The sequence below is a fragment of the Ambystoma mexicanum genome, chromosome 8 (assembly GCF_040938575.1).
Source record: "Ambystoma mexicanum isolate Mex_15411 chromosome 8, UKY_AmexF1_1, whole genome shotgun sequence".
NCBI lineage: Eukaryota > Metazoa > Chordata > Amphibia > Caudata > Ambystomatidae > Ambystoma > Ambystoma mexicanum.
In genome coordinates, this window is record NC_090929.1 from 1324555325 (window position 1) to 1324571121 (window position 15797).

The following is a 15797-nucleotide window of genomic DNA, read 5'->3' on the forward strand; positions in this document are numbered from 1 at the left end:
AGAGTGAATCTCTCCCTGATCTCCTCAGAGGTGTACCTTTAGATGAAAAAGTTGAAGGAGTCAATCTCTCTTCAGACCTGACACCTGAGCAACAAGAGGAGTGCAAATCTATGTTAAATCAGTTTGCCTCCCTGTTCTCACTATCACCAGGCTTGACCCCTTGGGGCCAGCATGAGATACTCACTGGTGACTGTCTGCCAGTCAAAAGCAGAGGATACAGAATGTCAGAACATATCAGAGCCCACATCAAAGGAGAGGTCAAGAAGATGCTTGATCTCGGGGTAATAGAGCCCTCTACTAGTCCATGGTCTAGCCCAGTTGTGTTAGTACCAAAGGCAGGATCCAAAGACTTGAGATTCTGTGTGGACTATAGAGCTCTAAATGCAGTCACCAAGACTGATGCCCACCCTTTGCCCAGGACAGATGAGTTGGTGGATAAACTTGGTGCAGCCAAGTACCTCAGCACATTTGACCTGACGTCAGGCTATTGGCAAATAGCCCTGACAGACCATGCCAAGGAGAAAACTGCATTTTCAACCCCAGTTGGCTTGTACCAGTTTAAGGTCATGCCTTTTGGACTAAAAAATGCACCTGCCACATTCCAAAGGATGGTGAACCAAGTTCTGGCTGGGATGGAAGATTTCTGCATGGCATACTTGGATGACATTGCAGTCTTCAGCCACTCCTGGGAAGAACATGTGAACCACCTAGGACATGTGTTGCAGGCTCTGGAACAGGCCCATTTGACAATCAAAGCCAGTAAGTGCCAGATTGGTCAAAGTAAAGTGGTCTACCTTGGACATGAGGTAGGAGGTGGAGAAATAAGGCCTTTGCCCAGCAAGATTGAAGCTGTGCAAAATTGGACAACACCAACTACTCAAACCCAAGTGAGAGCTTTTCTAGGCCTCACTGGATATTACAGGAATTTCATTGAGAACTATGGAACCATAGCTTCTCCACTGAATGTAATCTCCTCTCCCAAATTCCCTAAAAAGGTAAAATGGAATGAGGAGTGCAATCAGGCCTTTGAAAAACTGAAGAGAGCTCTTTGCCAAGCTCCAGTATTGAGAGCTCCTGACTACCACCAACCTTTCATTGTACAAACTGATGCTTCCAATGTAGGTATAGGTGCAGTTCTAAGCCAACTGGATGAGAAGGGTAGGGAGCACCCCATTTGCTTCATCAGTAGGAAACTGAAGGATCCTGAGACAAGGTGGGCAACTATCGAAAGAGAATGCTTTGCTATTGTGTGGGCACTGAAGAAGTTTAGGCCATACTTGTATGGTTCTACTTTTGTTATTCAGACTGACCACCAACCCTTGAGATGGTTAATGCAAATGAAAGGGGAAAATCCAAAACTATTGAGATGGTCAATCTGCCTGCAAGGGTTTGATTTCACCATTGAGCACAGGTCAGGGTGTCACCATCAAAATGCTGATGGACTCTCTAGGATGTATATCATCGACTAGAGGTATGAGGTTCATCCAGGAGTGGATTAAATCCTCCTGTCCCTTAGTCTGGGGGGGGCGAGTGTTAGGGAGAATTCTCTGTTTAGGCTGAATTTCCCTCCCTAGTGAGTCCCCCAGCAGCTTTGCTGGATTTCTGGGGTTTAATTTTTTCTCCTGCCAAGAGTGAGACTCTTTTACCCTCACTCTTGGACATGTTGAACTGTGTTATCTTGGACAAACCTTGTGTTGAATGGGCTATGGGGTCTTTTACTCCATAGGGCCTCATGTATTTTTGTGATGTGGGTTACACAGCACCCTCTGTGCCGTGACCCAGGGGTGTCCTAGGGACTCCCCAACATAGACTCCATACCCTGGGACTGACTACTGTCTCCCAGGGCATGTAAAGTCACCAAAGACTTTACTAGTCTTGAATCCTGAACAGAACCAGTACAAACCATCATATTGTGGACGTACTGGCTGGGGCAATTCGATTGCCCCAGGGTCTGTTAGTCGAGGGGGCACGTCTCCGTCCCCCCTGATCGAGTTTTGGCTGGTGGCAGTGGAAACTACGTTTTATATTCGACCGCGAATATTTTCCTATGGGATTTCCCATTGTTTTAGGCTAACACATTTAATTATTTATTTACGGTAGCCTTAAACATACCGCCGGTTTATATATTTATTTTTATAACTCCGGTTGGGACTTTTTGCCAAAACTTGATTCTAAAATGGCGTTGGTGTTCGCCTCTGTAACTCTGACCCAAAGTGGAGCCCTTTGTTCCACTTTTGGCGGGCTTCTCCACAGAAGCCCTCCAAAGTGGTGCCACTCTGTCTGGGGTACTTAGGAGGGGTGGAGGGGGATTTAGGCACCCTGGACTGAGTTACCTTGGTAACTCAAGTCGCACTCCGTCCTGATTGGCCCAAGTGGTGAGCCGCCCGGCTCACCACTTAGCATGTTTGAGTGACAGCTAGGCTGGGTGAATGGGGGTTTGCTGCATAAAAGCAGGGCTTTGGGGACTGGGACTTCAGAAGTCGCCACAGGACCAAGAATCCGACGAGGGAAGAGCTGAGCCGACCTGCTTCGACGACACCACCCGGTGGAGCCCTGCTGAACCGTCTCACCACTTTTTCCCGACGACCGAGGAGAACTCTTAACGGAGTGGCTCCTTCCCTTGACTGGTGGGGACAACCAGTTTTCGCCTTCTTTCCGTTCTTTGAGGTATCTCGTGGCCGCCTTGCCTGTGCCAAGCACCCCGGCAACCGGAATACCACACTTTACCCCCATACCGCGAAAGTCGGTACCAACCCTTTAACCGGAGGACTCCGCGGCTGGTTTCTTCCCGGGCAGTGCTACGACCTTTCTCTTCTGCTCTTCAGCGAGATATTCTTCTCCCCTGACCGACGTCGAGCCTTGCTGTCACTGCCTGGAACAACTGCCCCCGCTGGAGGATCCTTTCCGCTTAAGGTACTGTGTTCCGCCTGGCTTCCCTTGCCACCGACTGTACGGGGTAGATTTAGTCCCCGGCTTTCGAACCTGGGAGTGCCTGGGACACTTTGGCTAAACTTTCTGAGCCACTCTAAACTCTTTTTGACTCTTTGCAAGACTTTGAATCTCTAACTAACAGTGTGATCTTGGGCACATTTTCGCTCCGGCTACTCTAAGAGTGGGCCCTGCCTAGTGACTTTTGCTCACCTGTGACTTTATTCTTCTTTAAGCCTATTGCAAGTGTTCTGGACATTAGAGTGGTGTGTTTAACCTATTCCTGCTTTTTCTCTCCCTTTCTTGGAAACTACTAGAGTGTCATCTAACGTTAAGCACTCACCTCTGTTTTAATTAAGTGGTGTTAACCTAGAGTTGTCTAGATAGGAGAAAGGATTGAATCTACTTTCATTATAACTGTGTTGAAGTGTTTTTACCATATTCTTTGCTAGAGTGTTTTTACTTATGTGTGTTTTTAAATAAATAACTATATTCTTTTGAAACCAAGCTCTGGTCAGTGTTTGCTTGTGCTATTGTGTTTTGGTACCTATTGTGTATACTTTGCATACTGCCTAACTCTTCTTGAGAGAAGTCTGACTGCTCAGCCACAGCTACCAGGTAAATCTGGGTGGTGCAGACTGCTACCAAGTGGGTTTACTGCTATACCTGTAGTCTTAAATCTTTTGCAGTGTTCCCCAAGGGAACTGCACAGGTTTCTGCCTAACAAAGGGACAGAAACAACAAAGAAACAATGGACAGACAAAGGACTAAAGAAAAAAAAAAAACAAAAAAAAAGACATAAAGACTTGGTAATAACTAAGCCTCGTAAGGCCAGCAGAAGGGGGAGGAGATAACGGAAATTAAGTTCAGATGCCGAGAGGTCTACGCTAAGAAGGCAGAAAAGGACCTAGCCTTTATCGAACAGGAAGGTCTTCAATTTCTTTTTGAAGATAGGCAGAGACTCACTATTAGAGAGGTATTTAGGGAGAGCATTCCAGAGAGCTGGAGCCCAGGAATTAAAGCTAATACCCCCAAATCTTTTTAGGATAGATGGGGGCTGAACCAAGACAATATTGCTACTTGAGCGCAAGAGACGGGTGACAGGTTTCTTTTTGATCCTGGTAGCGAGATAGGATGGAGCTTGGCCATGAAGGCATTTAAACACAGTAGTAAGGCCTTTGTGGTGTAAGCGCTGTTTCACAGGGAGCCAGTAAAGGCTACGCCTGGCGCCAGAGACGTGCATATTGCGCTTAAGGCCCATTACAGCGCGTGCTGCGTTGTTTTGTATGATCTGCAAGGTTTTGATGTTGGCCTGGGAGGTACCGATCATAAGGCTGTTGCAGTAATCGAGCTTGCAGTTTACAATGGCGGCTGCAATCAGAGCAAGGTTCTCTTTCGACAGATAAGGACGGATCTGCCATAGGAGCTGGATGTAATAGTGACACGAGGATTTGAGATAATTGGCCTGACGGGTAAAAGATAACTGCGGGTCAAAGTAAACTCCTAAGGTCTTTACTGACTTAGATACGGGAATTGTATGTTGTCCAATCAGAAAGTTGTCGTAGTTTGTGTCTAGTTTCTTCAAATTTTTCTGGGTGCCTAAAATCAACAACTCTGTTTTCGCATTGTTGAGGGCCAGTGAGTTTAAGGCCATCCACTTCTGGATTTCAGTGAAAATTGAGTTGATGTGCTCAACATCTTTTTGATACTCACCAGTGAGTTTAATAACCACCTGCGTGTCGTCAGCATAGTTGGCAAAGTAAATTCCTAGAGCTGACAGGAGGGCACAGAGAAGACGAGAGTAGATGTTAAAGAGAAGAGGCGAGAGACATGAGCCCTGTGGAACACCACATAGTAGTAGGGAGGCCATGGAGTGAGCATTATCCTTAGTAACTCTCATGTTCCGTGGTCCCAAAAATGATTTGAACCAGGCAGAGGCTTCAGGGGAACATTTGCCGATTGTGATTAGTCTATCCGCCAGTAGTTGATGATCGACTAAATCGAATGCGGCGGATAGGTCTAATAATAATAACAGGGCAGTATGTCCTTTGTAAATAAGGCCAGCAATGTAGGATTTCAAATCTAGCAGTGCAGTCTCAGTCCCATGATTGGGGCGAAACCCAGATTGTTGAGAGGCTAGAATATCATGTTCCTCGACAAAAGTTTGGTATTGACAATAAGCGATCTTATCTATGATTTTCAGCAAAAAGGGAACATTAGTAATTGGGCGATAGTTTCCTGCCTCTGCAGGATCCAGATTTTCCTTCTTAAGCAAAGGAGTAACCCATGCTTCCTTTATGTTTTCGGGGACGTATGATTCGCTGAAGGATCTGTTGACAAAGGTAGTGACCCATGGGGCAAGGGTGTGGATATGATCTTTAAATAAGGAGGCCGGAAAGGCATCTCCCCTACAGGATGTGGGTTTAAGTTTTACGACGATGTCAATAACTTCCGCTGTAGAAACGGGTTTAAAGGTGAAGACATGAGAGTCATTAGGCGAAGCCATGTTATCTAAAATGGAGGGGGTATTAGTCAATAGTTTGACCTGAGAATTAATATTGTTTTGATGAGTAAGAGTTTTTTTGGTGAAGCTGTTGTGGATGTTTTGACACCAGGTACTGTCTGCCGTGGGCAGTGAAATGGTAGTACAGCCTTTAAGCTCCTGGAGAATGACGAAAAGCTCTTTGGAGCTAGATTTGGCTTTAGAGATCCTAGAGTTAAGATGCGATTCTTTTGTTGAACGAATAAGGGATTTATACTGAAAAAGCGCCTGCTTATAGGCGTACAAACTGGACTCAGATGGTTGTTTGTGCCATTGTCGTTCCATTTTGCGTTTTTTAGAGCGGGCCTCAGTAATTTCAACTGAGAAAGGGGTATAGGGAGCATTTTTAACCTTTTTTTTGTTAGAGGGTTTCAAAGGGGCTAGTATTTCTAAAGTGGTATCGAGTGCGGATCTTATGTTAGCTACAAAGTCGCAAAGTGGCATGGTCATCTCTAGAGAGGGTAATAGAGGAATAACCGTAGTACGAAAGGCCTCTTGGGTGACTTTACGTAGGTTCCTTGACATAACAGGGATAGTAGGCTGATTATCTTTTCTCAGAATACACTTGTGGTTGGTCTGAAAGATTATGGAGAAATGATCTGACCAGATGCATGGCTTTACATCAATGTTGATAATAGGGACATTTTTTGCTATTACCCAGTCCAGTATGTTGCCGCCAATATGAGTGGGGGTTTTAACGTGCTGAGTAAAGGATAAGGAGAGCAGGGAATCTGCTAGGGAGATGGACGAGGTGTCCAAAGGATTGTCAGCCCAGAGGTTAATATCACCCAGAATAATAGTAGGTGTATGAGGTTTACAGAAATTGCCAATAAAAGCCAGCAGTTGTTCTTCGAAAGAGGGAGTATCAACAGGTGGTCTATAGAGCACTAAAAGGTTAAGAGAAATTGTAGCAGAGAGGGTCAGTTTGAGAAAGAGAGTTTCACATTGATCCACGACTAGTTTGACAGATTCGTGTATATTGATAGTACTTCTATAGATCACTGCCACACCACCACCACGTTTTTCCTGCCCTCCGGCCGATGCCTGCCCCTCCGATGTTGAAGGCCCCGAGCCTTCATGGCTCCCACCATGTTGCTGCTGCTGCTGTGCCTCTGCCCGTGCACTGCCTCCTGCTGCCTGCACATCCTCCGCCGGCTGGGGTGCAGTCAAAGATGTGGTCACCCCTGCTGGACGTCCGACTCCCGACTGTGGCAGGGATGCCTCCTCCACCAGCCTGGCCGCACCGTCAGACGCAGCTCCACAGGGCACCCAGGTGACTGATGGGTGGGAAGATGGCACGGAGGACGACTGGCGCGTAGGGGGTCCAGTTGAGGAGGGGGTCGTAGCAAGCCCCATCAGACGGAGGAATTCGGCCTGGGTGACCTAACCCAGCAGGCTGACGTGGTCGACGAGCCATTCGAGATGACGTGCAGTCTCCTCATGAAAAGACTGCAGGTCACCTCGCATGGCCCGTTGAGGCAACGCCACACCAGTCAGGAGAGGCTCAACCCGGACCCGGATAGCCATGTCCGCATGCAGAGGAAGGCCAGTTGACGTGAGCTCATCCCCTGCCTGAAAACGGGTCTGGACGTAGGCATCCCTGCTGGTGCAAGATGATGCAGGGACAGGATCAGGGACAGGATTGCACACAGGCACCTCCGCGGCGGCCTGTGCTGCCTCCTGTCCCTGCACTGCACCACTAGCACCAGTGGGATCCCCACCTCCAGACCCCGTCTCTGATGCTTGCACGGCCTCCTCCTCCACCAAACCCCCCACCAACCTGGTTGACTCCGTGCCATCTTCCCCTGTTGGGCCCTGTGGGGTCCCAGCTGCCCCTTCTGCTGCCAAGGAGTCCAACTCCAACCTCCGCCTCTTGGACCTCCCCCCGGCAGCTGCGGCCTGGGACGCGGCACCGGACTCCTCACTCCTCGACGAGATGACAACATGGGAGGGGAGCCGGGCCTTGTGTCTCCGGCTGGCGGTGGGATCCCCGCCGCTCTGCTCCACAGCACCTTTTCCACCCTCTTCATCAGTTGACGCTGCAGACAACTTTAAAGGCCACAGCACCCGTAAGGTTGCATACGTTTAGAATCAAAAGCCTGTTTATCGGATGGGCAAGGTTGCTCAGAGTGGTGGAAAATACATGGGGGACTTAGGGCATGCCTTGAACACCATCAAAAGGAGCTGGGATTTGACCCCTATTGCTAGTACCCCTGTTAGGGAGAATTCTCCAAAATGGCTAATTTCCCTTACCTACTGCTTTGCTGGATTTTATTTTTTCACCTGGCAAGAGTGTGAACCTATTGTTCCCACTCTTAAATGTGTTTTGCTGTGTGTGTTTAACATGTTTTTGTTCATAGACTGTGGAGCCTCACCTACTCCACAGGCATCATCTTTTTACTTTGTGTTACACAGCACCTTCAGTGCAGTGACACAGGTTTGTCTTTTAGACTTCCCAACGCAGACTCCAGTTTCTGGGACTGTCTACTGTCTCCCAAAACATATAAAGTTGCCATTAACTTTATTAGCCTCTGTAAAACGACAGACCCAGCACACCCTATCTTACATAGAGTACTGGAAAGGGTTAATACTTATCCCTTTTTGTCTGTTTCTCTTGGAGTATTGTTTCGCTCCCTTTTCATCAAGACTTGGCTGGTGGCAGTGGTAACTACCCTATTTTTCCTGCCGCAGTTATCTTAAATAACCTTGGTATTGTTTTAGGCTATCTTGGTAGCCTCGAACTTAAACCTGCTAGACCATATATGTTTTATTTCGGTTTCAGCTGAGTTTATCTGCCATTTATTGTTGTAAAAGTCTTTCTCGTGTTTTACTCTACGCGCCAGACCAGGTTTCATTCCTTTGTTCACCATCTTTTTTCAGGCTCCTACGCAGAAGCCCTCCTTAGGCGCCTGTATGTCTGGGGGGGGCAGGATGTGAGGGAGAGGTTTGGGACTCCCTGCACAGGGTCTCCTTGGAGACCCATGTCGCAGTCTGAAATGTTTGGCTGTGGTGATTGTCCCGGCGGGACAGCTACCCAGGTGTGTGATTGACAACCAGGTTGTGTGAATGGGGAAAAACTATATAAAAAGCAGGCCTCTGGGTCTGGAAAGCACCGAGCCGCCACTGGAATGAAAGAACAGAGAAGGAGCTGATGGAAGAGGACCCCTACCATGACTGAACCACGCGGTGAAGCCCTGCTGCAGGTCCGAATCCTCGAACTCCAATGACAAAGAAGATCCTCCCGGAATCTTCTTCCCCTGAGCTTGTAGGACCAACCAGTTCGCCCAAACTACAAGCCAGGACTCCCTCCTCTGTTCGAATTTGTTGTACAGAGCTACAGTGGGCCAGATAGCCAGAAAGGTTGGACCCTGCTTGGGTTTTAAGGAGAGCACCTTTTATTTGTTGCTTTGCTCTGCTGCTGGTTTCTTCCCTGGGCAGTGCAGGACCCTCCAGTCTTCCTACTTCATGTCAGTACGACAGTTACTTCAGGAACCATGAGCCTGCAGGAACTGCCAGGAATGTCCACCTCAGCTACAGCTGCTTTTCCATTTCAGGGTACTGTTCAAATCCGGTTGTTCGTTTTGTTCAGCCGCGGTGAAAGTGTGTGAAATATTTCTCCAATCCAAGGGCTTGTCCTTCTCTGCTCTTTAAACTAACATTTCTGCTGACCAACTTCGTCTGGAACTCTTGCAGAGACTTAACCGTGAACTACCCTCAACTGTGTGATCTTGACCAAAAGACTTTTGTCCTATTGACTTTGGCCCTAAGCCTTTTTGATTTGATTCCATCACTGTAGTTCCTCTTTCTAGATTGCCCTGCTTACTTACCTGTTGGTGCTGCTCAATTTCTGCCTAACTTTGTCTTTCTCTCCCTTTTAAATTTCTGGAGTGCCATTTTGCTCCCACTTCATTTGTGAGCTTAACTTGTCTGAAATCTATTGGGAGTTGTGTGGTGTATTAAGAGTGTGATTTTTAAACTGCTTTACTTCAGTGAGATGTTATACAACTGATGTGTAAATAAATGTATATTCTTTTACTCAAAAACCTTGAGTCAGTGTTTGTTTGAATCATAGTATTTGCTGTCCTTTGTATAACTATTGATACTGCTCACTTGTTCTTGAGATAAGTCTGGCTGCTCAGCCATCGCTACCACATTACTGTGTAGTAAAGGCTTGTACCAAAGGTGAATTTGTATTGTCACTTGTAGTCTTAATTGTGTGTGGTGTTCCCAAAGGGTACTGCATATAATTCTGCCTAACAACCACAATTTGGCAGCCTTTCTGATGTTGCTTTGCAGGTCTACAAACAAAGTTAAAACCATCAATACTTCCCTTAGCTGTTGATGTTGGGTAGCTCCACATGGAGTATCTCCTCTGTGCCAATGGTTTTCCGGGATGCAATTCTATGCTACAAATCCAGAAGAAATCTACGATTCTTAAAATGACTAGTGAGCATTCGGTACAATTCCCCCAACGTTCCCCATTTACCAAGTGGTAGGCCCTCATCTGGAATTAAATGGGATCAGGCCAGGTCACTCCCACACCCTCCCCATTGGAGATTTCATTATCCGGGTACTTTTGACAGTTTCCCTCCCTATAGGGTTAGATATTCTGCTACCCCATGATCTGAGACATAGTGCACTCTGTATCGACCGGAGGGCTAAGCAGGGGTTATTGTTTTTGATAGGCAGACATAAGGATGGAGCTTCCACATTTTCAGGTGGTTAACTAAGAAGGTCACTATTTCATTCTATTGAAGATGGTGTGTTTAATAAAAATGTATATATTTGATTCTATGTGATATTTCTGCATTTTAAAGACCAAACACAAAAATACATTATTTTTTGGCCTGTTTTGGCTTTGAAATTCCGAAACAACACATACTGCCCCCCTCATTCCCCGAAAGCTGATCCCATCCACAGCCCCACCTTCTCCCACAAGTTGTCTTGTTGATTGGGGGGTTTAACCCCCTGAACCTCCCAAGCCCCCACCCACCACACCCTTCCCAGCCAAATACACACTCACTCCCCACACATACGTACACAGGCACACACTGACACACAAACACACAAAAACAAACATACTTACCTCGCGGGATGCGCCTTTCTTTTCCCGCCTGGGCTCATGCTTCCTGCCTGTCAGCCCCTGCGTGCACTCATGTACGACAGGGGCATGACAGTTTGATTTTGAAAGACCGCTCTGTGTGGTCACAGAGCGGTCTTTCTAGCTAGATCTTTTTTTTTATTGATTAAAATAAAACTAAACTAGCTTTTCACTTAATAGCATATATTTTTATAGAACCTTGATTGGGCATTCCCTTTATTTTGGACTTTGTTACTGTGTTGTTTGAGTCACTACTAAATAACGTGCACTCCTCTTAAGAGCACAGTCTTCCCTCTGCCCACGTAACCCCAAAAGGCAAAGGAGGAATTCCTCTTAACTGTCCCTGTTTTACCTTTATGATTGCGTTGGGCTGAGTGGGCCATTTTACCCCTACTCATTCTGTAGAGTAGAATCATTTTGTCACATTGGGCACATTCCGAGTCAGGCGGTCCGGTAAAAAAGTGCCAGTATCCAAGAATACCAGCACTTTACCGGACCGTCCCCGATTATGGGAGCGCCGGTGGAGCAACTGGGTTACCTCCAGCTAAGTGCTGGAGGTAAGCCAGGTGCCCTACTGGCCAAATAAGTCCTTGTTACTGCCGGTGGAGGTAATGATGGCAAATCCCACATGGACTCCTATGGGACTCCATGTACGGAGATTTATACCGCTCTGCGGGCACCTGTAACCTGGTTGCAATCCAGCCGGACTAGGTGCCGGTAAAAGTAAGTACCAGTTGCCGGTATCCTGGTGGCTCTACTGCCAAGAAACTGGCATTGTCAGAATGAGGCCCATTGTGCTGTCACTCCTCATTCTTTCCCTCCATGATATATGTAAAATGCAATACACATTTCAAACGCCATAACTACTCACTTTGTCACTGCTTGTTTAATTGACCTTAGAAGTTGTTTTCCTTTTATTGCCATGTGGTTGCAATGCATCTTCCCTTGATGTCACTGTAAGCGATTGTGTTAACAGAACAACACGGTCCTTCTCAACCATGGTCAAATGTAAACAACAAATCAAAACCATCTAATCAATTAAATACCTTGCCAAAAAAGAATATTCAAGTAAATTAATGATTACTAAACTGGCAAAATCAATAAAGCACAGTGAGCAAATACAATAGCAGTAAATATGACGTGCTAAGGTGAAATTGACTCTTTTTTAATGTGTATGTACGACCTGCAAAACGTAGAATTGTAAAAAGAAAAGTGAGCGTGCTTGACAATCTTCAGAAGGTGACTATACATTAAATTCATTATTACTTGTAATTTGTCATTGGTTGGTACTGATAGAATCAATTTGGCGATCAGCTCAGCAAAGGGCTGAGGATTGTCACAACGTCCTTAAATAACATTTTCTTTGTTATTACTGCAGGGGCCTCAAACTATTGCTGCTATGCTAGTTTTGAAAAGAAGGTGCATAGTGATCCTATCCCCAGTGACATCAGCAATTCAAGTTTAGAAGGGCATATAGCACAATTCTTCGTGCTGCACTCATAAACGCCTCTATTGCTTGGCAATGTATTCCCTCCTGGGTTAACTGTCTCTTTTCTATGTCTGGCATTCATAAGGGTGCACAACGTCACTCTAACTTAGAACGGTGATGCAGGCATATCTATACCCCAACTGCTTGGTCCAGTGGACCAACTCATAACGTCTTGGTACACACTGGACACATTTGCCACGATATTCATAACAGTAGGTATGTTTGCTTGGCCTCGCATGCAGTTTGGCTCTACTCCAGGGTCTATATGCTGATAAAACATGTTGGGCTGGAAGGCCCTTTGGCACGTTGGCTTTGCCTACCCTTTTTATCATACTCAACTTGTTGGCAATAGCGTCCACCAATGAATGTATTGGATTAGGATTCGAGTGGCATAAAGTCAGTGAACGCAAATTACGTGGTTCTATGTAACCACAAAAGAAGTGCAGTTTTTTCTGTCTGTCAATATCTGCCTTATGTTATTTTTCGTGTTCAATGCATATTAGCATTATTACTGAGTGATATGCAGTGTTTTGTGTTGCACAATATAATACACTTACAAACTGTAACTGTCTGAGTGATTGACTGGTTCTTGTGTTATTTTATACTGGAAGCTGGCATCTTAAGGACTGAGTCTGTGCTTGATTATGCTGTGTTGCACACTTTCTCATGGCCTGTTAACACTGGTAGGAGTGGTGCAATCCAGTAAGCAGGTGCCTGGTATCAATGGAATGCAGGAGGATATGAAGCACTACACCCATAGGTGTGGTAGATTTGCAGAACATATCTGGCGCATGATCAGACACTCTTAGCTGAAGGAGTCTGTGGAGGGGATCTTCACTAGAAGAAAAGCCCCAGTGTATTTACCTGTGTTGAGGAGGGGTGATTTTCAGTGACCAGCAGTGCCTCATCATGATATAATCGGCTCATCACTGACAGAATGGAAGTGGCAAGGAGAGGGTGGCAGAATGCAGTGTAGCTTGCACGGTTTCCCAATTCTCCTTACTGTCAAAATGTACACGTCATAGCACATGCTCAGGAGGAGCAACACACTGCAATGCCTCACACCACAGAGAAACCAACAATTCTTGTCCAAGCCAACTGAGGCCTCGGACCATTCTGGGAGCCTGTCGGATTGAGATGCAGCTCATGGCTCACGAACGAAATAGATGAGACAGAGAGGCATCCCCCAAGGTGAAGGGGCATGAAATGATGTGCCGCAGGCATAGATCGAGGATGAGGCCTTTCTTGGAAGGGGTTCATGAGTCATAAACACGACACCTGGGGGCTGGGGCAGGAACAGGAGCTGTAAGTTGAATGCCGGGTGTTTTGAGTGAAGCAGATTCAGCGGTGGTTCATTGGACCCCGGCACTGCATTCTCATTGGCACTGCTGCTGCCTCCCACAGTAATGCTGTTTTATCACTATAGTCTTCCCATCCCTAGCATCAATGAAAACTTCCCAGCACCTTTCCATCTATCCCAGTAACAGCCACACCTTCCCTGTCATTCTGCACTGGGCCCTAAGTGCAGGTACCATCGTTCCTCGCCCAATCCTGCAGTTTGATACAATGGCAATGGCTCCTGTAGCTGTTCTCATTTGACAGTCACTGACGCGTACAAACTATCAGCAATTCCATAGAATCTTTGGATATCCAATAACTAAAAAGCAATTTCAACAAATGTTTTAGGGGCATTGTGGGTTCTGAGTTGTTACCATTGGAGTTTCTGCGTGTCTTCTTTGCACATTTTCTGGCACTAGCTGTAAAGAACATCATTCACGTTCACACCTGGAAGACAAATACTGCAGCTATTACCACCTCTCTTTGCTCCAGAGAAGCATATGTTTCTTCTCACTTGCCATTCTCACGTGGGATCTTTTAAGCATGTTATAACCTAAAGACTTCCTGCCCTTTCTCAAAAATGTAAACTCTATTGGTTCAACCGATACTGCGTGTTCTTTACAAACCCCATGTCCCCTATGCATTCTTACTGTTCTATGTCGTTTTCTACCTACAGCGTCCGCTATTTCAATTTCCCTCTGCCGATTATTTTTTTTTTTTTTTTTTTTTTTTTTTTTTTTTTTTGTGATGCCGATTATTTTTTTGTCCACCTGCCTCACATGTAGAAGAATTCAGATGAACATAAAACATGGAGACCTTATAAAATAAAAAGAAAAATGCTGACAAAGGTCAAGCATTCAAGGAAAGACGTGAAAGGCAGCTAGATCATATTACAGGAGATCGCAACAGATTTCAAATATTGACTTTACTGTCACACCTTCAGATAACTAAAGTGTACATGTTTGCAGCAGAGTTTGTATTCCTTGAGGTAAACACGCTGCTATTGTCTGGCTATGATGCTTGCATTGTATATCCACATGCATTTTTCCATTATGTAAAATCTGCTTAGACTAGTATTCTCTATATCAATTTGACCGTTCAGGCTACCAGTAGTGATGGCCCAGACGGAATTGGCTATGCTTAGGTTAATGAGGATGCCAAGAAGGAGCTGACTTTAGAAGAACGAAAGAGGTTGCTATCCATAGGGGGAACGTGACGCCCATGCTGTGTCCATAGAAGTTGTTGAAGGACGTTCTGCAGTGAAACACTCGGTCAAAGCTAATCAAAAGACTATAGCTGTGAATGTGAATTCGAATGTGTTAAGTGGCTAAAAATATGCAAAACGTTTTGAAGTTGGGAATTTTGAAAAACACGTTCATAGTAAAGCTTCATCATGTTCTAGTCATATTTAAATAGTGGCATAGCCTACTACTTGACTAGTTCACATTTCCTTAAAATAGCACCATTAACAAGCTTAACCTTTTCCATAATATGGCTACTTTTTTAGAATTGCATTCATCATCCAATAATGTAGGCAGGGGACATGGTAAAGAAACTGGGGGAAAAAAAACGATTTTGGGTTTACTGCACAAAAAATCCCAGACTCACTTAAAGTGGAATAGGTTGCTTAAATGTGACAGGCCACAGCTTACAAAAAACACGCTAACCAGGCTCCCTGGCCTTGCAGACTAACAGATCAGTTAACAATCACCAAAACAATTAAATAATTAACCAATTTTCAATTCATCACTTCCTGTCCCTTGCTCCCCTCTCCCTCTCAATTCCTCTCCACCTTAATTCCCGTTTTCTACCATCTACTCCCAGAGACCACACCCCTTCTTCTTCAATACCTCTTCCCCCTCTTTGTACCCCCGGGTTAGCCTGTTTGTGCAAACAGCACCACCCCCCTCCTTTACTGCGCTATTCCACCTCTTTGCTTACCCAACCATCCTCAAAAGGGCTATGTCCCCGGCAACACCTTGCCCCTGTTACCTCCACCATGCTCCCCTCAACACCAACCTACCTCCAACCTATTCTATGACCTGCAGCCAGGCTGACCTGCCACAAATGCAACTATATGAACCCTTTAACATAGCCATTGTCCCATTCTACTGCCTCAGCCTGTTACACAACACCACCATCACCCCTATAATGGACCACCCATCACACCTCTCACAGCAGCCAGAATAACCCTCCCCTGAGGTGTTCTTTCTGTTGACATCCTCAACCGCCATCCTAACATCACACAAATAGTACTGGTTTCCCATAAGCAACACGTGCACTCCATCCTCCCGAAACAAATCAAACGCCTCATATATGATCTCCTGGTGTGCCAGCGTTTCCACCCCGAAGGACCTTCAAAAGTTTCCACATCTAGGTGTTGATCTTTTTCCTCGTCT